The sequence below is a fragment of the Passer domesticus genome, chromosome 6 (genome assembly GCF_036417665.1).
Source record: "Passer domesticus isolate bPasDom1 chromosome 6, bPasDom1.hap1, whole genome shotgun sequence".
NCBI lineage: Eukaryota > Metazoa > Chordata > Aves > Passeriformes > Passeridae > Passer > Passer domesticus.
In genome coordinates, this window is record NC_087479.1 from 663264 (window position 1) to 685859 (window position 22596).

At 50.1% G+C, this 22596-nt stretch overlaps 1 long non-coding RNA gene across 1 annotated transcript in view; it reads right to left on the reverse strand.

Moving 5' to 3' along the window:
* Positions 1 to 620: 620 nt before the first annotated feature.
* The window catches only part of LOC135302015 (uncharacterized), a 42839-nt gene continuing 20863 nt past the window's right edge, over positions 621 to 22596 (reverse strand). Inside the window, exon 3 of the long non-coding RNA XR_010363701.1 lies at positions 621 to 940. This is a non-coding gene — a long non-coding RNA (uncharacterized LOC135302015). The remainder of the gene's footprint in view (positions 941 to 22596) is intronic.

A 22596-nucleotide genomic window follows, 5' to 3' on the forward strand; every position in this document is an offset into this window, starting at 1 on the left:
AAAGGCCCCATAAAATTAGGCCTGCTCGTTAAACTGATATCTGCCCTGTCACTTCTTCTAAGTGCAGCTGAGTAATTTGCAAGTTCCCAAGCTGAAACAACTTTGGTATGAAAGGTTCATTAACATAACCTATTCTTGGGTGAAAAACAGCTAGCACCTTCATAAACAATAAGATCTGTCTCACGAGAATCAGTAGAAAAAAATATGTAAACTGACTGAAAATACAGAAGTTTGACAGATATGCAAGATCCAATGAACCAAGTGTGAATGCATTGTCCACCAATACGATCTGACACTGTCCCTTCTGGTAATCCTATAAAATATGACCTATACAATAGATTGGGCTTTTCTGCTTGAGGAAAATGGAGTCTTGGCTGCTTCATGGCAACACTGGAGCTGCCCTGAGCCTGGGAAATGCAGGGGGATGCACAAGGAAGCTCCAGGACAGGGATAAGGAACAGGGTTTGGATCTGGACTGCCCCACCTGCAGAGTGAAAACGTGGCTGCACATTTATGTACTTACTTTAAATTTAAATAATCTAAAAGTTCTTGAGCACTGGCAGTTCCTGTGTGGAGCCTGGCAAGGCTTTCCCTCCAAAATATCCCATTCCAACATGGACACACAAACCTGTTGATTCCGAATATTTTCTTTAATACAATAAAAAGAACTGATAGGGAAATGTGAGCATCCTCCCTTTTCTTGGATCTATCCTCTCATTTTGCATGAAAAAAATGTTTGCTAAACAAAATATCCGCAGAATTCTCAGCGAAGGAAGAGAAAGATGGGTTGTGAAGGGTTGTGCTGGGTCAAGCCACAGATCCAACAGGTCACAAACAGATTCAGCTCGTGGTGAGCTGTGCCTCAACCTGGGCTCCTGTGCCAGCAGCCCCAGTCAGCGCTCCTCCCTCTCACATCCCAGAGTCCTTTCAGGCTTGTTTCCTGTGGAAATGCATAAAATCAGAGGGGTTTGGGAAAGCTGCAAAAGGCAGGCCTCAGAGACAGCAGAACTGTGAGTAGAGCTCAGCAGCAGCCATAAGATTGGTCAGCAGAGAAATTATGTAAGAAGTAGTAAAGTAAGGACAAATGGAACATGGTCTGTGCATTAATGCTTGTCTAGAATAACTCCCTGAGCTACAGAAAAGTCTATCCAGAGAGATGTTAGGGAGTTCTAAGCTGAATAATGGAGCTCTGTGCATTGTGTTTGAAGGCTCACAAACAGGTATTGTATTCAAAATAAGCAAGCATTTTTTAACCAAAGGTACCTGTGCTTACAGTGGTTGGATGGAACTGCTGTCAATGTGCTTTTGATTTGTGCGATTGGTCAAAAACTTTTAAAGTGAGTTTTAACATTGAGTTCTTTGTCTGCTGCCAGGGATGTGAGCTGCTGGCATCTTCCCATTGTCATAACCATGGAATGAGGCTGATGCTGGAAATAAAACAGCTCAAGGCACATTCCCAGCAGTCCTGCCCCGTTCAGGATTTGTACATAGACTCCAGGCTGGCGATAGTTTCCCACTGTGATGTTTCCCATAAAGGAGCAGGGTGTACCTGTATAAGGACAGGGATTAATGCAGGTGTTCTTGCTCAGTCCCAAAATCCCCCCTTGGGCAGGGAGGGTGGCACCTGGTGTGACCTCCCTGCAGCTGCCTGGGCAAACAGCAGCTATCTGCTGGGCTCACACTGGGCAAATCCCCTCGAAAATCCCAGTTCTCTGTCTCTTTCCTGGTTTTTCAGCAAATCTGTTTGTCCCAGGCTCAGCTACCAGAGGTGCACGGACACACTGAGCATCATTCCCTTTCCTAAGGAAACTGCCTGCAGGGTGGCAGCACCTGCTGTGCCAGTGCCTCTGCAGCTGCTTGAGATCATCAGGTGGCACAGAAGCCAAGGCCAGCCTTGTGAAGGCACCCCCCACACAAGGCCCCGAGTTTCCTCAGAATAATCATGCCAAGATCCAGCCTCTGGCATGAGGAAATCTCCTCCCTCGCTGGAGTTTTTGAGAGGTTGTGTTCAAAGTTAGTAAGGTACAAAAGACTGAGCTGAGTCCAGGCTGTGAAGGCACTCCCTGGCATCTCTGTTTGCCCTGTGACACTGTAGGACAGAATTAATGGAATAAAACAGAATTCCAGGACCCCTGAGGTTGGAAAAGCCCTCCCAGCCCATGGAGTCCCAGCTGTGCCCAATGCCCACCCTGTTCCCAGCCCAGAGTCCCAAGTGCCACCTCCAGGGGACACCTCCAGGGATGGGCACTGCAAACCTCCCTGGGCAGTGCCCAGCCCTGAGCACCCTTTCCATGGGGAAATTCCTGCTGTGCCCACCCTGAGCTGCCCTGGCCCAGCCTGAGGCTGTCTCCTCTTGTCCTGCTGAAATCTGGGAGGTGATGGATGAGCATCCACTGCTGAGCCCGGGCTCCTGAGAGATGCAGCCACGGAAGATCCCAGCCCTGCTGCAGGGCCCAGCCCTCCTCACGGGCTCTGGGAGAGGAACACCTTGTTTTCCCTCAGCTCTGGCCAAATTATGTCACAGAATCCCAGAATGGTTTGGGCTGGAAGGGTCCTTAAAGACCATTTTGTCCCACCCCTGCCTTGGGCAGGGACACCTCCCACTATCCCAGGCTGCTCCAATCAGGGCTGCTAATTGTCCTTGTAAAACCTCGTCAGATCTCTAAGTGGTTTTTGAAGAGAAATGTTACCACACTTCTGTGTTTGATGTATTTGACATATTTAGAACAAACAAAAGGTCAGCTCTGAGAGCCCAGACAGAGAGATTTCATCTCTCATTATCCCCAATGCTTTAATGACCGTGAGGATTTCTCAGGTTGAACAACACACGGGAAAATGTCCTTCAGGCAGGATCCACATCTCAAAGCCATTAGCTGGGAATTGAGGTGTCATGAGGACAAAACATCCTGAAAAAATCTATTTGTGGGGCTGAGGAGAAAACACCCAGCAAAAATGTATTTGTGGGGCTGCAGCAGCCGACTGTTAGCGAGTGGTGCCCTCCTTCAGCACTGAGGAGCTGTCAGCAGCCTGCCAAAACCAGCGAGTAACAGTGGAGTAACAGCGGAGTAACAGCAGAGTAACAGTGGAGAAACAACGGTGTAAGAATTGAGTAACAGCAGAGTAACAGTGTAGTCAGAGCTGAGTAAGAGCAGAGTAACAGTGGAGAGGCAGTGGAGTAACAGCAGAGTAAGAGTGGAGTAAGAGCGGAGTAAGAGCCGTGATAAATGGAACTGGAAATACCTCGGGCACAGAGACATCCAAACTGCAGGAGAGGGGTGTGCGAATGGGGACACTGGGGGACAGCCACCGTGGGGTGACAGCAATGGGCAAATGGGGACACTGGGGGGACAGGGACAGCCACCACAGGGTGATGTGGGCTGCAGCAGGAGAGGCACGGGTGGGCAGAAGGAGAGGAGACAGCCAGGCTGGGCTGTGTCACAGCTCAGGGGACAGCCAGGCTGGGCTGTGGGACAGCCAGGCTGGGCTGTGTCACAGCCCGGGGGACAGGCTGGCACTGCTGATCCTGCAGGTGTAGTTTGAAATATGAGCAGAGCGAGAGCTCCTCCACCCTGCAGTGGCCAGCCCCTAACAGGTGATCTTGTACTCAGCCCCAAAATCCCCCTGAGCCCCTGCCCCAAACCTTCACCCCTGGCTCTGCAGGGTGAGCACACGAAGCCGGACCTGCTGAATTCACATCTGCAGAGCAGGACACAGGGTGAGCTGCCATCACACACTGTGACAGAGCAGATTTTTCTAGAATTGTTACAGAGATGTGGAAAAATGTGATAAAGAGCTTTTCAGCACTGAATTGAGTGAAGGAAATGGTTAGAGGGAGTGGGCAGGCCCTGGCACAGGTGCCCAGAGCAGCTGTGGCTGCCCCTGGATCCCTGGCAGTGCCCAAGGCCAGGCTGGACACTGGGACTGGAGCAGCCTGGGACAGTGGGAGGTGTCCCTGCCATGGCAGGGCTGGCACTGGGACTGGGTGGGATTTAAGGTCCCTTTAACCCAAATCATTCTGGCATTCCATGATTACAAATAAAAAACTGGGAGAGAGAGTTTCAGTAACCTCAAGGCTGCAGCAGGTCATGGTCCTACACACAAATTTAGGAGACCTTTGGAAACTCTTCCTACACCAGGGGAGCATTTGATTTCTTTTTGGGGATGCAGAGAGCACAACAACCTCACATGAACCTTTGCACCAATTACTGAACTTTTCTTGCCATCCTTATTTAAATGATACAATTATCTCCCAATTTGCTGCCTACTTAGCTGGTTGTGTTATTTCTGTTATTATTCTCATCATATCTCTTCCCCTCTTTTTCTTTTCTCTTATTTTTCCAGCTCACAATTGCTTCCACTGTATTCTCTGATTACTGCTGTATTTAATCTTTTTCTGTAACAAGCCAAAAAAAAAAAAAAAAACCACAAGCTGCAGTGCAGCTCCAGCAGGAGAACAAGCCCTGCTCCTCATTATCCAGGGCACCCTTTGTTCCTGCTGCTGGCACTGCCCGGGTGTGCCTCCCCTGCCCTTCCCACCTCCTGTCCCAGCCCCTCTCCTCTCCTGACTCCTGCACAGCTTTGGTTTTTTTTGTTTCCTGCCCTGCTCACACTCCTGGGTGGTGTAGGGGTGTGAAGAGCCCCTTTTGCTGTTCCTGCTGTGGGTGAGAGAGTTCTTCTCCTCTTCCTTGATTTAGCACCGCAGCCACAGAGGGAAACAGCACGGTGAGAGTTGGGGAGTGGAGAGCAGGAGAGGGAGGAATTCTGTTTGCCAGGGCTGGAGCAGCTCAGGAGAAAAAGGGTGAGCTCGGCTGCATGTCCCTGTGTGCAAGCACAAATGTCAGGGCAACATTTGCAAATCAGGGAATTGTTTGGGTTGGAAAAGCCACCAAAGTCCCTCAAGTCCAGCCTTTCCCCCAGCACTGCCGAGTGCCACATCCACAGGGATTTAAATCCCTGCAGGGGTGGGGACTCCACCCTTCCCTGGGCAGCTGTGCCAGAGCTGGGCAGCTGGGGGGACTCAGGGAGTTTGTATTGTTCACCTCTGCTTCAAACTAACCTCCCCTCCCTTTCCAGCAGGGGATTTGGTGGGAAGGGGCTTTCAGAGGGGTGGCTCTGGAGCAGGGGAGCCCTGTGCCCGTGCTGGGGGAAGGTCTGGGGCCAAGGGTAGTGACAGGGCATGGCGAGGCTCTCTGGGGCTGTGCCTGCTCCTCCTGCCTAAATCTGCTCCTGAGGAAGTCTCCAAGTGTAAAGTCATGTGAGGGGAGCAAGCACAGCCCCAGAGAGCCTCACCATGCCCTGTCACTGCCCATGGCACCTTCCCCCAGCATGGGCACAGGGCCCTCCCTGCTGCAGAGTGCCCAGAGTGTCCTGTGCTGCTGCAGAGCCACCCCTCTGGTGGCCCTGGCACTGCTGGATGTGGCATTCACATTCTCTGGAAAAATCCCTTTGCCAGGATTTTTCTCCTGGGAAGCTGAGAAGCCTCAGAGAAAATGAAAACAATTCTTATCTCATTTGTTTCTCCTGTGTTTTGCTGCTTTGGAATGTGGTTGGAGATTGTTTATCCAACAGGTGATTGTTTCATTGGTTTCATGTGAATTGTTTTGAGTCTTTGGCCAATCAGTGTCAAGCTGTGTCAGGACTCTGGAGAGAGTCACGAGTTTTCATTATTATCTTTTAGCCTTCTGTCTGTATCCTTTCTGTATTCTTTAGTATAGTACAGTTTAGTATTCTTTAATATAATATAGTACCATAAATAATAAATTAGCCTTCTGAGACCATGGAGTCAGATTCATCATTCCTCCCTGCCACAAGTGTCCCTGTAAATACAATATCTGGACTCAGGGATCCACAGGAGCTCCTCCATCCTGCAGGATTTGCAGCTCTGGGGTTGCTGCTCAGCACCTTCTGGAGCTCCCATGGTCACCCTGGCACAGCACCAGTGGCTCCCAGGGCAGGGCTGGGGCACAGGGCTGTGCCAAGGGCACGGAGCAGGGAGGGAGCAGCCCTGCAGCCCTTTCCCTCCCCTGTGTGTGAAATCCAGGATTTAACACTGTGTTTGTAGCAAGAGGGCAGGAAGTGTTTTGTTTCTACACAGCGTAGATGAGTCCTGCTGCCAGGGCTTTGTGCCCCTCCAGCAGGAGGGCTCAGGGAGAATATCACAGTCACAGGACCACAGAACCAGCTGGAACTTTAAACCCCACCCAGTGCCAGCCCTGCCATGGCAGGGACACCTCCCACTGTCCCAGGGTGTCCCAGTGTCCAGCCTGGCCTTGGGCACTGCCAGGGATCCAGGGGCAGCCACAGCTGCTCTGGCAATTCCAGCCCAGCCAGCAATTCCCAATTCCCAATCTCCCATGTAAACCTACCCTCCATGACTAACTCATTCCCCGGGACTCTAATTCAGGATAAAATCTCTGTATAAGGTAGATGAGGAAACGTTCCTGCCCTTTCCCAAATGTTCCTTTCTTCTCCACAGCAGCAGCAGGTGCTTTGAAGTCTTCTCCTGTGGGCTTTGCTGTCTGCTGCTTTGCAGAGCCCAGGGTACAGAAAAGCTCTGCTGTTTTGCAGCAGGGGTGTGGGGCTGGGGGAGGGAGGCAGGCAAGGTTAAAAGCCTCTGACAATAGCAAGGATTCCCAAATAATATCCTTTCATGCTTGGTTGGAGCGAGACTCCAGTCATGGAGTCATGGCTGTTGCACATAATGATGTAACTGTAATTGCTTCTCTCTACAAAGGTATTAAATTAAATTCACAAAATGTCAAGGTCCTTTGCATTTAAGTACAATTCAGCAGGGGTTTAGTGGCTATTACTTGCAGCCCTTTAAATGCTTTAAACGGGCTGATGTCAGTTATTTGTCCAGCTTGGGCTCTGAAGCTGCCAGGACAACAAAACACTTCAGGGTGAGCCTGGGCTGCATTCCCTGGCATTTGGAGCCGGGAGGGGAGACCCCCCACACCCCCTCCAGAGCTGCCTGTGCCTCCCCGCCGTGTGCCCTCCATAAAGGGCACGGGCTGGCAGCAAATGCCAGCTCAGTGCCTCGGGAAGGTGCTCCTGAGCCTTCCCAGTGGGAGCCACTCGGGGCTGCAGTGCCTGGTGCAGCTCACCCAGAGAGGGACAGGGTGGGACAGAGCCTGGCGGGGGGCTGGGGCTGCAGGGGGCTCAGATTGCTGGGAGGGGGTACCCCAGACAGCCCAGGGGAGTCCCAGCTCGTGGGTTTGGTGAGATTTCACCGAGTTCAGCCACAGCTGAGATGTTGCTTTTCTGCCATTTCAGGTCACTGCCAGCAGTGCAGCAGTTGAGGGATGTAAAATTTGGAATGGACCAGGTTCTTAAGCCCAGAATTATTAAATCTGGAAATAGATTGTGAAAAAAACCTTATTTTTCATGTGCAAACACTCCTGCAAAAATGACAGATGGCTCCAGTGGCCCCAGAAATGACAGATGGCTCCAGCATGTCTGAGTGCTGATGGCAAAGTCTTCATCAGTGTTTTATTAGAGCTGAGCTTTTCCCAGGGCTGGAGGGAAAGGACCCAGGGAATGGCTCCCACTGCCAGAGGGCAGGGATGGGTGGGAGATTGGGAACTGGGAATTGCTGGCTGGGCTGGAATTGCCAGAGCAGCTGTGGCTGCCCCTGGATCCCTGGCAGTGCCCAAGGCCAGGCTGGACACTGGGACACCCTGGGACAGTGGGAGGTGTCCCTGCCATGGCAGGGTGGCACTGGGTGGGATTTAGGGTCCCTTCCAGCCCAAACCATCCTGGGATTTGATGCTTCTGTAGTAGCACAACTGGGGTGGTGCCTGTCCCGTGCCCACGTCACGGGCATGGAATGGGGGCACAGGGTCCCCAAAGTCACCTCCCACAGCCCCAGTCCCCCAAGTGCAAATCCCAGCTGCACCTCCAGGCATTCCCAGGGCTCCTTCCCTTCATTCCATTTCCATTTCCAAAGTTTCCCTGCCAGGAGTGGGTGAGATTCCCAGAAAAGCCTCCTGCTGCACCTGGGGGACAGAGGGGTCAGGGAAGAGCCTCCTTTCTGCTGCTTTGATCTCGTTAAATGAAGATTTATAGAAAACACTGAGCCAATTAAGAAGATCAGGTATTGGATTATTAAAAACCTGTGGTGCTCAAGGGCTTCACCTTTGGGAGGTTCCTCCCCTCCTCCTTCTGCCAGAGTTCACTGCACGGGCGACTGCAGAGAGAGACTTGGGACTTCATAATTGTTCATATTTCATTTAAAATTATGCATATTTTCTATAGAATAGACAATTATATTTACTATATCGCAGGATAGTAAATATATTATATTTTACATTATACTACATAAATTTACTATATTACTATATATTTATTAGATTTACTATTCTATTTGTAGATGTTTGTAAACATATTCATCTTTTCTATTTGTTATATAATATGGGAATCTTTATATTATATTATATTATATTATATTATATTATATTATATTATATTATATTATATTATATTATATTATATCATATCATATCATATCATATATCATATCATATCATATATCATATCATATCATATATTATATTAGTGCAAAAAAATATATAAAAATATATAAAAAAACAGATAAATCTGTAGTTTCTCTGGCTCAGTTGGCAGGTGCCAGGTGAGTGCCCTTGCCACAGCCAGCAGCTGGTTGTTTTTTCTTGCTGTTTGCTCAGCTCTGCTTTCCCCCCTGTTCACAGCAAGGCAATCTGGTTTGGTGATGCCCCAACCAGGAAATCATGGAATGGCTGGGGTTGGAAATTATGGGACACACATGACAGATGATGGACTTTGGACCTGTCAGCAGAAGAGATTTGCTAATCAGGATGCCTTGGCAAGAACAAGCAGCTTTGAATATTGCAAGAAAATTAAATCAGACTGATTTACTGGGAAAGAAAATTTCCATTAAAATCAAGACTTCTGCAAGAGATGTAAAATGCATGTTTGTTTATGTGAGGATTAACCCAATCATTGCAGGAAAACATGACTAGCCTTCATAAAATAGTGTATAACCATAGGTAGTCCACAATAAATTTGGGCTCTTCTGACCATATTGGGGTCTCCTGTCTCTCTCATCATCAATGATAGGAAATGACCTCACACCCCATCCAGAGCCAGCCCTGCCCTGGCCAGGGACCCCTCCCACTGTCCCAGGCTGCTCCCAGCCCCAGGACAAACAGAGACAGGGCTGGAATCACATTTCCAGGCTCCAGCTCCTGGGATTTGTCTCCTCACTGTGTGTGGTCTCACTGCTGAGCTGGAAAGTGATTTCTCTTTTTTTTTTTAATTTCTCATTTTGTTAAGGAATAATGGATGCAGATGCAGCACCTCACGGCAGCAGCACTTTTCACTCGTGGGGCAGCAGTGGCAGCATCTCCTTCCCAGCACTCCGTGGCTGCACTTGGTGCTGCTGCAGGTCCTGCCCAACCTCAGTAATCCCGAGTGCACTCAGCATGGCATGATGGGCCCCGGTGCCCCTGCCTGGCTCTGCGTCCAGGGAATTCTCTGTTCTTGCTGGGAGGGGGCACAGCAGGGCCAGGAGAGGCCCTGGGACAGAAAGGGAGCCTGGAAAGGGGACACAGGAGCTGATGCAAGGGATTCAGGAATGCTCAGGCTGGAAGGGACCTTCAAGACCTTGAAGGGACATTAAGGGTTATTTGGTTCCACTCCCTTTGCATTTAAACATTTAAGCAGCCCCATTTCACCTAAGCTTTTTTAAAATACATTATTTGATGGGTTTATTTCTATTCAGTCTTTTCACCAGCTTAAAAATTCCTCGCTCCTTTGCCAAGACCTTGAGAGATCATTACCTTTGACTCAGGAAACCTTTCCAAAACCCGTTTCTTGGCACAGCATACAAAAGATCTCATGGAGCTCTGCAACAAGGCAGGGGCTGCCCTTTGAAGCACCTGGCTATTTCTGGGCAATACAAAGTTCAACTCCAGCAACCCCAGGAAGCCTTTTTAAGAGGTTTACAAAGAAATGTGAATTTCCTGAAGTGTGCTAGGAAATGTGAGTTCCTGCCCAGCCTGAGGGGGAAGAGCTGTGATGCTTCAAATCCTGCTGGCCTGGGATTGAGGGTCAGAGCTGTTCCCCCTTCTGGTGCCTTCACACTCTGCCTGTGCAGGGCTTGAAGTGATTTCTAACACGGCAAAGTCCTAAAGCACAGATCAGCTTATGAATTATGAAGTGCCAAGGCCTGCCCACGTTCACAGGGAACAATTCCCAGTTCCCAATCTCCCACCCATCCCTGCCCTCTGGCAGTGGGAGCCATTCCCTGGGTCCTGTCCCTCCATGCCTTGTCCCCAGTCCCTCTGCAGCTCTCCTGGAGCCCCTTCAGGCCCTGCCAGGGGCTCTGAGCTCTCCCTGGAGCCTTCTCCTCTCCAGGGAGCATTCTCAGCTCTCCCAGTCTGGCTCCAGCCCTGCAGCAGCTCCGTGGCTGCTCTGGGCTCTCTCCAGCAGCTCCAGGTCCTTTCCCTGTGCTGTGTCCCAGGGCTGGGGCAGCTCTGCAGGTGAGGTCTCACCTGGGCACAGGTGAGGGCAGGGTCCCCTCCCTGCTGCCCAGGCTGGGCTCAGCCCAGGACACTCAGCTGCCCTGTGCCAGCTCTCCCTGCTGCACGCCCACCCCTCACTCCAGACTGGCGCTGCTGTGACACCCCGGGGCTGCTTTAACCCCTGCAGTGCCATCAGTTATCACGCCACTGCCCTTCCCAGTGAGCTGTGCTTTGCTGAGGACAGCAGGCACACAAACCTGTTTTAACCCCTGCTGTGCCATCATTTATCCATTCCCACTCCTTTCCCAGTGACTGTGCTTTGCTGAGGACAGCAGGCACACAAATCCACAAGGTCTGCACCCCTGGAGCTCCGTGGCTATTTGATGAGCTCACACACAAACTGTGGGCTCCTGCTGCTCCAGTCACTCTTTAACACCCTCCTAGTTACAGAGGGAACAGAAAGTGTTCATTATCCCAGCCACGGGGATACTATACTAAACTATACTGAAGAATGCAGAAAGGATACAGACAGAAGGCTAAAAGATAGTAATGAGACCCGTGACTCTTTCCAGAGTCCTGACACAGCTCGACCCTGATTGGCCAAAGAGCCAAAACAACTCACATAAACCAATGAAACAATCACCTGTTGGATAAACAATCTCCAACCACATTCCAAAGCAGCAAAACACAGGAGAAGCAAATGAGATACTATTGTTTTCATTTTTCTGTGAGGCTTCTCACCGTCCCAGGAGAAGAATCCTGAGCAAAGGGATTTTTCCAGAAAATATGACTGCCACAATGAAGGCTTATGATTAATTTTCTCCAGGACTTTATGCATTTCCTTCTTTCACTTTAAGGGAGTCAAGTGCATCGATGCATTTATCTTCCCAAATAAAGAACTTTCTGTGTTTGATCGCCACTGCAAAGAGCAAATGGGGCAGAAAAATATCTGAAATCAGAGCCTGATGAGATTTTTGTCAAAGCTAAAAAACCAGCAATTTTTATGAAGAGAGCATTCAACAGGAGATGAATATTTGGAGGGAGGGAGGGAGGGAGGGAGGGAGGGAGGGAGGGAGGGAGGAAGGAAGGAAGGAAGGAAGGAAGGAAGGAAGGAAGGAAGGAAGGAAGGAAGGAAGGAAGGAAGGAAGGAAGGAAGGAAGGAAGGAAGGAAGGAAGGAAGGAAGGAAGGAAGGAAGGAAGGAAGGAAGGAAGGAAGGAAGGAAGGAAGGAAGGAAGGAAGGAAGGAAGGAAGGAAGGAAGGAAGGAAGGAAGGAAGGAAGGAAGGAAGGAAGGAAGGAAGGAAGGAAGGAAGGAAGGAAGGAAGGAAGGAAGGAAGGAAGGAAGGAAGGAAGGAAGGAAGGAAGGAAGGAAGGAAGGAAGGAAGGAAGGAAGGAAGGAAGGAAGGAAGGAAGGAAGGAAGTACAGGTGATTTTCCCTCCATCTGTGCCTGCTGAGCTTCAGCCCAGGACCTGGAGCCACCAAAATTCCATCTGGGGAACCCCAAGGATGCTATGCAGACAGAACCCACCCAGCTCTGCTCCTACCAGACCCACAGCACCCAAAGCACTCAGATATCCCTTAAAATATCCTCAATTATTCCTTAAAATATCCTCAAAAATTCCTTTAAAAGCCCCCAGGTCTGCTCCCAGTGTGAGAGGTGCTGGTGGAAAACCCCAGACTGGAGGAAAATTCTCTCAGTCTAAGTATAAAATAGAGGAAAATCTGAAACACCTTAATATATGCATATATTGCATTATATATATATATATATAAAATCTATTTTCTGGCCTTGCACTGAGAAAATTTCCCTCCAGTGAAAATCTCTGAAATCTATGTGGGGGTTTTTTTGTTGGGTTGTTTTGGGGGTTTTATTGTGTTGGGTTTTTTTTTTTTGTTTGTTTGTTTGTTTGTTTTTGTTTTGTTTTGTTTTGTTTTGTCATTTTAAATTTTAGAGTGATAAAAGCACAAAAACCTGCCCTGCTTCCCTTTCTCTTTTCTGGTATTCTACAGCCAAGCCCTCAATCTCAAATCCCATCATTCCCCCCAGGCTGGTGCTTTGCACATGCAAACATTCCTCTCAATAACAAATTAACATTGGCTTTGCAAGAAACGAGATGTTAAAACCTGATGCAAGGGAAAAGCAAAGATAAAGGACACCCTGGGCTGGTTGGCAGTGAGAGTCCCATAATAAACTAATCCCATAAGAAACATCCCAAATTTCCTTCAGTAAAAGACTGAAATTTTCCTTCTCTACTTAGCAAAAAACCCCACCACAAACAGGACAGGATTTTATAGTCTTGATTTTGCTGCCAGCCTAAAAACAAAAAAACAAAGGTGGATTAAATGTACCTACCCCAAGGAACAGGGAATTTATTTTAAGCCGCTCTACACCATCAAGCGGAAAAAAAATTTGTCTCTTTCCATTCCAGATAATTCCTAATTAATAAAGTTATATTTATTACATGCAATTAAAAATATAACCTCGGGGCACGAGCCACAATAGAGATATTCAGGCTGAGAGTTACTTATCAAAATGATTTTCATTGCTATTTTTCCCAAGAACTCTGTGGATGAAATTTCATTTCTGGAAGCTACAGTATCCCGTTTCATTAAAATAGTGTTTTCTAATTAAATTAATTTAACAAAGGCAAGGAAGGATGTTGGGATGCTCTACATCTGAGAATAAAGCTAATTGAAGTGAATCAGCTCCTCTGCAATGGCAGCAGCACTGATCTAATCTCGTTTAAAAAGGAATAGGCCCTACTTAATTATTTTATTTATAATATAATTACCAAGACAATTGTGTGGTTGGCACTTCCCAAGGACTTTGTCCCAGACCCCAAAATCCCCTCAGTGCCCCAAAGTCCCCTCAGTGCCTCAAAGTCCCTGGGGTACTTTGGGGTCTGGGGCACTGAGAGGACTTTGGGGCACTGAGGGGATTTTGGGGCACTGAGGGGATTTTGGGTTTGGGGCACTGATGTTACTTTGGGGTCTGGGGCACCGAGGGGACTTTGGGGTTTCAGTACTGGTCCATCACTCAGGGACCCAAAGCAGTGACCTCCAGCCCAGGTCATTAAACATTTCGGTTAACCAGGTGTCATTAAACATCTCAGTTAAACTCAGGTTATCACACATCTTAATTAACCCCAGGTTACCACACATCTCAGGGGCTGGGGAAGAAGCAAACCCCACAGGGTTTGGGGCCTGCAGGTGGCAAAGGGCAGGGGGGCCGTGGGGAGCTCAGTCCCCAGCTGGGCACAGGGAAAGCACTGATCTGAAGGTCAGAGTCATTACAAAAGCTAATTAAACAGCCCCAGTGAAGAGTGGGGGGGGGGGGTGAGGGCACTCCTCGGGCAGGGGGATGTTCCTGGCACCGAGTGTGACCCCGTGTCCATGGCAGGGCAGCACCAACCCCGAGATCCAACCCAATGGTGCCAGCCCTGGGAGCGTGGACAGAGACAAGAGGAGATTTGGGAGGAAATCCCAGAATCCCAGAATGGTTTGTGTTGGAAAGGGACTTAAACCCCACCCAGTGCCATCCCTGCCATGGCAGGGACACCTCCCACTGTCCCAGGCTGCTCCAGCCCCAGTGTCCAACCTGGCCTTGGGCACTGCCAGGGATCCAGGGGCAGCCCCAGGGAATTCCAGCCCAGGAGTCCCTGCCCCTGTCAGTGCTGCAGGACTCGGGGGCTCTGTGGGGCTTGGGAGTCACAGGGGACACCCGTGTGGTGGGGAGGGTCCCCAAGGCCACGGGGTCACACAGGGGACTCAGCAAATGGAGTCTGATGGGATTTTTCTCACATCTGAAACAAATAGGAAGTTTTACAGAGGAGAGCATTCAGTGGGAGATGAATATTGTGGCATCATTAGGAAGAAACTCAGCCTGAGGACAGGAACAGGGCTTGCTGTGAGAGGAAAAGAAGAAAATTTCTTTCTTCCCTTTTATTTTTAATACATTTGTCACCTCAAACCCCACGAGAACCATTGTCGATGGCAATCCAAAATCAAAACTGGACTTTTTGTCTCAAAAGCCATTCTCTCATTAAAATAGGAATTAATTCAGGGAAGTTTATGGCTGGGCTCAAGCTGAAGCTCCTTCTGGCTCCATTATTGACTGATGTGCTGCATGTGGAGCCACAGGACTGAAGGGCTGAACTCTGTGCAATAAATATTGAAGGCTATTTAAATGGAAAAGGGAATCACAGTTTCACTGCTTTGTGTTATATAAGCAAGGTCTGAAATGAAATTACTGCTCCTGGAGATGAAAGAAGTTAAAATCTGCTCATGTTTTTTACCCTTAGGTTTAAAAGGCAAATAAATATGTAAACAAATAAATCAAGAATATTAAATCTCATCTAATCGGCTTTAACCACAAAATCTACAAAGATGCTTCTTATTCTGCAGCTGAAAGAGTTGGGAACACGAATCTTTCCCATGGAAAGCTTCTCTCCTCGGATAACTGTCAGAACCCAAATTAAGTTAGTGCTAACAAAGCCAGCTTTCTTTTTAAAATCTGGATTATGAACTATCATATCCTAAATGTCCCTTAGCATGATACCAAACCCTAATTTCCCCATTTTCTGCAAAAATCCTCCCTGGAAAGTAACCAAATGTGAGCGTGGCTGTGGCCGTGGCTCTGGGTGATTTGTACCAGCACGGGAGGGAATTCCAGCAGGGGAAGGAATTCCAGCCCTGTCTGCCCCTCCTCAGCCTCTGCAGGCAGGGCTGGAGACCAAACATGGGCTTCCCCTGTCGGGAGGGGCAGCCCGACCTTCCCCTGGTTCCACTGTTGCCACATTTCTCCTCACAGAGAAAGGCAAGGCACAATTCTTCCCAAGAATATTTCTGGGCTTCACATTCTCTGAACCTCAGAGAAAGGAAAAACATTTCTTATCCTTTGCCGTGCCCGTGTTTGTGCCAAAGTAGAATGCAATATGGAGATTTTTTTTACCCAGAGTGGTGGTGTTTTGGTTCCTTGGCCTGTCAGGGTCAGGTGTGTGTGTGTGTCGGGACAGTCACGAGATTCTGGGCAGTGTGTGCAGGGTTGAGAGCTTGGCAGATTCAGCTTAGATGTAATGCAATTTAGTGTAATATAATATAGAATAATATAGTGTAATAAAGTAATTAATTAGCCTTCTGATATCAGTGGAGTCCTCCTCATCATTCCTCCTTCGTCGGGGCATTCCCTGCAAATATTACATTCCCCCGTCCTGGGGATGGGTTTTAGGAGGGCTGGGCAAGCACAGCATTTGGGCTGAGACTAAAGCAGCCTCTCCCATCGCTGTTGTGTCCCCTGTCCAGGGCTGCCCGTGCAATTCCGATATCAGTATTCCCGAGGGTCTTTCTTCCCTTCCCCCTAAGCCCCGAGCACAGGAAGGGAGGTGATTAACGCCGGGCTAATTATGCACGGAGCGGCTGCAGCTCTGCCCTTGCCTCTGTCCCTCTGGGCAGGGACCCGTGGCTGTAAAACCAGCCCCAAAATCGGCCACTGCAGCTGTTCCCTCCTCCTCAGCGCCTGAAGCGCCCCATAACTCACTCTCACTTTGTGTTCTGCTCCCAAACCCCTTCCCAGCTTCAGCAGCCCCGGATTTGCTGCTCCAGCCTCCTCCCGGCTCTGTGCTCCTCTCGCATCCACACCAGAAACCCGAGAGTCCTGAGGAGCTGCTCTGCTGGGAGGTGTCTTGCTCACGGCAGGGCTTGGAATGAGATGGGATTTCAGGTCGTTTCCAGTCTGCGATTCCATGGAAACCCCACCCACCCTGTCCTGAGTGCATCCCGCTGGAGATGGATGTCACTGTTGTCTCCTTTCTCTGCAGGAGCCAAACACATTCTGGCTGCTTTAGGCTGTTCCTCCCTTACATCTCCAAAGGAGCCCAGCTCTGCTTTGTACCTTCAGATGTTTCCCTCGACAGCCCCACAGAAGCAAGGGATGTAAAAGGCTGGACCCTTTAAACAAGCAGGAATCCAGGAATTCATGGCATGCTCACCCAGCCCAAAAGGTCTGTGTGAAAATCCCAGACACCCCGTCCCAAAATCCCAGACACACCCATCCCAAAATGCCAGAAACCCCTGTCCCAAAATCCCATACATGCCCATCCCAAAATCCCAGACACACCTGTCCCAAAATCACAGACACTTCATCCCAAAATCACAGACACTTCATCCCAAAATCCCAGACACGTCCATCCCATAATCCCACACACACCCATCCCAAAATCCCAGACACCCCTGTCCCAAAATCACATACACTCCTGTCCCAAAATCACAGACACACCTGTCCCAAAATCCCAGACACACCCATCCCAAAATCCCAGACACCCCTGTCCTCAAATCCCAAAATCCTGCCCATCCCCCTGTGGAAGAGCATTCCCAGGGCAGGGGGAGAGCCCTTCCCTGGCAGAGCTCCGAAGGCTCCAGGCTCTCAGGGCTGGGTCTCGGCAGACAGGACAGACTGCAGTGACAGGACAGACTGCTGTGGAGGACAGACTGCTGTGGCAGGACGGGCTGCTGTGGCAGGACAGACTGCTGTGGCAGGACGGGCTGCTGTGGCAGGACAGACTGCTGTGGCAGGACAGACTGCAGTAGCAGGACAGACTGCTGTGGCAGGACAGACTGCTGTGGCAGGACAGACTGCAGTAGCAGGACAGACTGCCGTGACAGGACAGACTGCTGTGGCAGGACAGACTGCTGTGGCAGGACGGGCTGCCAGGAGCCCAAATGACTCTGTTATTCCTCACCAGCCCCCAGCCTGCTCCTGTGAACTTTTCCAAATCTGCTTTTCCCAAGCTGCAGCCCCTTGGGAAAGCCCCCACCGCCCCAGTCACCCTTGGAACCCTTTATCCCTTCAATTTCTCGAGCTTGGGCTCGAGTGGGGATGAACAAACATTGCTGGAGTGTTTGGGAACAGACAGGGATTATTTCCCAGCAGAGTTTCCCCGTGCCTTTGCTGAAGCTCTGCTGCAATTGCTATTCCAGCACTCCTGGTTTCTGTGGAGAGAATCCTCCTCTTAATTAACTCTCTGCTCAGGCTGGACCACTCCACATCCAGGCAATTCCTGCTCCTGCTTCTTCCTTCCCGAGCCAGCAGAGAGGCAATGTTCTCAGGGAAAGTGAATAAAATGTCCCAGGCACTGCTGTTCCCTGTCCAGCAGCATCTCCTGCTCCAGGCTCCCAGGATCCCTCATCCGAGCTCTGTGCCCTCAGTTCCCTCAGCTCTGCTCTGGAATTCCCCTGGCGTTTTCCCCCACTCTGATTTTACACTTTATGACATTGTCTCATTTCCTGGCTTTCCATCTTGCCAGGAGGCTGCTGAAGCTGCTGGATGGACATCAGAGCTGAACTGCCTGGATGGGCCAGGGAGGGGAAGCTCTTCCCACCCTATAAAATCCAGATATTGGTAGTAAATCCTTCCCTCTCTGGGCATTAAACCTCTCCAGCTGCCCAGTGAATTCCAAATCAGAAAGTTATGAATACAGAAATGAGGTTTCAATAACTGTCAAATATGATTCCCATAAACCCTGATCGCTGGGCCACTGTATTTTGAAAAAAAAAAAAAAAAGATCAAATCACTTTTCTGAAACTTCTTTGACCTTCAGCCACACACAGTGAGATTAAAACTGATATTTCACTTTTGCCTTGAAAGAACCACATAAAATTATTAAGCTCTATGAAAATCTTGTCTTCTTTGGCAATCAGCAGGATAAAATAGAAATTCAAGTAGAAAAATAGACAATTACATACTACAGGCAATTTTCACACAGTATTTACGTGGCACAAAGTTCATAAAATCATGTAGCAAGTGTTTTGTTGTCATGCTGAGCTCCAGGTGATGGAGATAAAACAATTCAAGCAGCAGCTCTGCACTCTGGCATAAATTAGTTAAAATAATTTGCCTCCATGCACTACAAAACATGAGCATTGAATAGAAAACTCTATTAAAAATTGATATAGTATTTCCTGGCTGAGCTTTACATGAATTATAATCATATCAGGAGATCCTTCCCGATAACGGGGCTGACTCATCTGGCACGTGGGGCACCGAGAGCTCTGGGTGATCAGAGTGCTCAGGAGTTATTGCTTCCCATCAGGAGTGGATAAATGCAGGCTCTGGAATGAGGATGTGATTTCCAGGGCCGGGGCTGTAGGTGGACTTCCACTAAAATATTCATGATTTACGTGTTAGCAGCTCCAATTAATTGCCATCCATAATTAATCTGCCCTGCAGAAAGCATCTATTTTATAAACTCGGGATGTATTGGACATGCCCCTTTGATTTGGAGGGTAGGCTTGGTTTATGAGGCAGGCAGGAGCCCAGAAACAGCGCTAGTCCTACAGAGCAATCCCTGCTCAACCTGCTGGCTCTGCCCTGTCACCACCGCTAGAACCAGATCCCAAATCCTGCCCAGCCCCTCGCACTCCCCAGTTCCAGCTCTGGCACTCCGGGCCTGCTCCCACCGCTCAGGCAGGGCTCCTGTCAGAGACAGGCAGCTGTGGACATGTGAATCCCACAGCCAGATCCCACAGATGGATCCCACAGCCAGATCCCACGGGTGGATCCCATGGCTGGGACAGCCAAACCCAACAGCCGGATCCCACAGGCAGATCCCATAGCCAGGGCAGCCAGATCCTACAGATGGATCCTACAGCCAGGGCAGCTGGATCCCACAGCCAGATCCCACAGCTGGATCCTACAGCCAGATCCCACAGCCAGATCCCACAGCCAGATCCCACAGCTGGATCCTACAGCCAGATCCCACAGCCAGATCCCACAGCTGGATCCCACAGCTGGATCCTACAGCCAGATCCCACAGCCAGATCCCACAGCTGGATCCCACAGATGGATCCCACAGCCAGATCCCACAGATGGATCCCACAGCTGGATCCCACAGCTGCATCCTACAGCCAGATCCCACAGCCAGATCCCACAGCTGGATCCCACAGCTGGATCCTACAGCCAGATCCCACAGCCAGATCCCACAGCTGGATCCCACAGATGGATCCCACAGCCAGATCCCACAGATGGATCCCACAGCTGGATCCCACAGCTGCATCCTACAGCCAGATCCCACAGCCAGATCCCACAGCTGGATCCCACAGATGGATCCCACAGCCAGATCCCACAGATGGATCCCATGGCTGGGAAAGCCAAACCAAACAGCCAGATCCCATAGCCAGATCCCATAGCCAGGACAGCCAGATCCCACAGATGGATCCTACAGCCAGGGCAGCTGGATCCCACAGCTGGATCTCACATCCAGATCCCACAGCTGGATCTCACATCCAGATCCCACAGCTGGATCCCACAGCCAGGGCAGCTGGATCCCACAGCTGGATCTCACATCCAGATCCCACAGCTGGATCCCACAGCCAGGGCAGCTGGATCCCACAGATGCAGTGTTTGGGTACCTCCTCCCGCCCTGATCCTGCAGACAGCACCGGGCTGACATAACTCCAGGCAGGCATTTCAGAAACACTCATTAATCTAAAAAGCCTGTTTGTGTCCAAACATTACAAATGAGAAGTTCCTGTAAGATTTTACATTACAGTTTAATTTTACACTTCTTTTCATATTTGACCAGGGTTGGAAAGCAGCAGGGAAGAGGATACAGGGTGCTGGGTTAGTGGTTGGATTTGATGGCCTCAAAGGTCTTTTCCAACCTAAATGATTCCACGATTCTGTGGTTCATCAGCTGCCCAGGTGGCCAGGGGACAAGGACAGGCCACCTGTGTGTCCAAGGGCAGCCCAGCAGCTCTTGAGGGGTGGCTGCAAAGCCAAATTCTGCTTGGCTGGGTTGGGAGGCTTCAGCCAAGATTTTGGGGTAGGCACCTGAGGAAGGGGCACACAAAGGTGAGGCCACCTCCATCCCTGGGGACTTCCACACTCAGCCAGCCAAAGCCACGGCTGGCCTGCTCGGGTGAAGGTGGCATTTTTGGGGGGTCACCCCCAGCCCTCCCTTCCTGTCAGTCCTTCTGTCACTCCTGTCCCTGCTGCTCCTTCCAGACATGGAGGTTTCCAAGTGATCCTGTCCTACAGAAGTTTTACTCCACCACGCTGAGCTTTATTTGCCTTCAGGGTGAGAGCTGCGGCTTTGCAGGCTGTAAATAACTCCCAGCATCGGCAAATGCCCCACCTCATTAACCACCTCCTTCCCCGCTAATTAACAACACGGGCAGCCGCAGTCCCGGGGTGGGAATCTCCGGCCAGCCCCGATAAGCTCTGCCACAGCTGAATGGGCATTTATTCCCCCTCAGTGTCCTGGGAGCGCCAGGGACAGGCTGGGAGGTGTCAAAAGAGCTGGGAGGTGTCACAGGGAGCTGGGACGTGTCACAGGGAGCTCTCTGAGTCCCCTCCAGGGAGGAACTCCAGGGATTCCAGGTGGGAAAATGCCTCCACACAGCAGCAGTGGCTCTGCCTTGGCTCCTGGGGGAGGCTGTGAAAATCCCCGCTGCTGATGGCTCTGCTGGGCTCATCCCCCACACTTGAGGAGCTTTGGGGATGTTTTCCTTACTCCTCCTCTGGCTCTCCTTGTGCTGTGTGCCACTGACTGGGAAAGGAGTTAAAAATAAAGCTGTGTTATTAAGCAGGAGGAAAACACTCATTTAAGTGCTATTTATACGCCTGTGGAGCCTGTTCCTGGAAATGCTTCACCAGCTACAGCTCCAGCTGGTCACCCAGGGAGGGAGGAACTCAGCAGCTCCTAAATGTTATTTACACATGGCCACAGCCCTGGTGCCATTGGGGATCCCCTTTCTGCTCTCAGGGGAAGAAACGGAGGAAACACAACCCAGGATCCTACGTGGGCTCATTGCAAGTGCCAGGGCAATTGTGGAGGCCAAGCTCCTCAGAATCCCAGGATCCCTGGGGCTGGAAAAGCCCTCCCAGCCCAGGGAGTCCCAGCTGTGCCCCATGCCCACCTTGTCCCCAGCCCGGAGCCCTGAGTGCCACCTCCAGGAATTCCTGGGACACCTCCAGGGATGGGCACTCCAAACCTCCCTGGGCAGTGCCAGCCCTGAGCACCCTTTCCATGGGGAAATTCCTGCTGTGCCCACCCTGAGCTGCCCTGGCCCAGCCTGAGGCCGTTCCCTCTGCTTCTGTCCCTGTTCCCTGGAGCACAGCCCGACCCCCGGCTGTCCCCTCCTGGCAGGAGCTGTGCAGAGCCAGAATCATTGAATTGATGAGGTTGGAAAAGACCTCCAAGATCACTGAGTCAAATCACCAGCCCAGCACCACATTCAGCACAAAGCCATGTCCTCAAGTGCCACATCCATGTGGTTTTTGAACACTTCCAGGGATGACAACCCTGCCCTTCTTGGATGTCTATACCTCTGCTCTGGGCAGTCTGTGCCAGGGCTTGACAGCTCTTTCAGTGAAGAAAATTTTCTTTCTGTCTAACGTAAACCTCAAAGGTCGTTAACCTCACCACGAGGAGAATGTCCATTGTGGGAATGCATAAAATCAGAGGGTTTTGGGAAAGTTGCAAAAGGTAGGCCTCAGAGACAGCAGAATTGTGATTAGAGCTCAGCAGCAGCCATAAGATTGGTCAGCAGAGAAATAATGTAAGAAGTAGAAAAGTAAGGACAAATGGAAAAATGGAGTGTGTATTAATGTTTGTCTAGAATAACTCCCTGAGCTGCAGAAAAGTCTATCCAGAGAGATGTTGGGGAGTTCTAAGCTGAATAATGGAGCTCTGGGCATTGTATCTGAAGGCTTATAAGCAAGTATTGTATTCAAAATAAGCAAGCATTTTTTAACCAAAGGTACCTGTGCTTACAGTGGTTGGATAGAACTGCTGTCAATGTGCTTTTGCTTTCTGTGATTGGTCCAAAACTTTTAAAGTGAGTTTTAACATTGAGTTCTTTGTCTGCTGCCTGGGATGTGAGCTGCTGGCATCTTCCTATTGTCATAACCATGGAATGAGGCTGATGCTGGAAATAAAACAGCTCAAGACACGTTCTCAGCAGTCCCATCCCATTCATGATTTGTACACAGACCCTGGCCAGCGATGTCCACCTTGCCACAGGAAGGCTGAGAAGACCCCACAAGCACAGCCACATGCACTGACACTGCAGCTGTGGGACCCAGTGGGGCAACTTG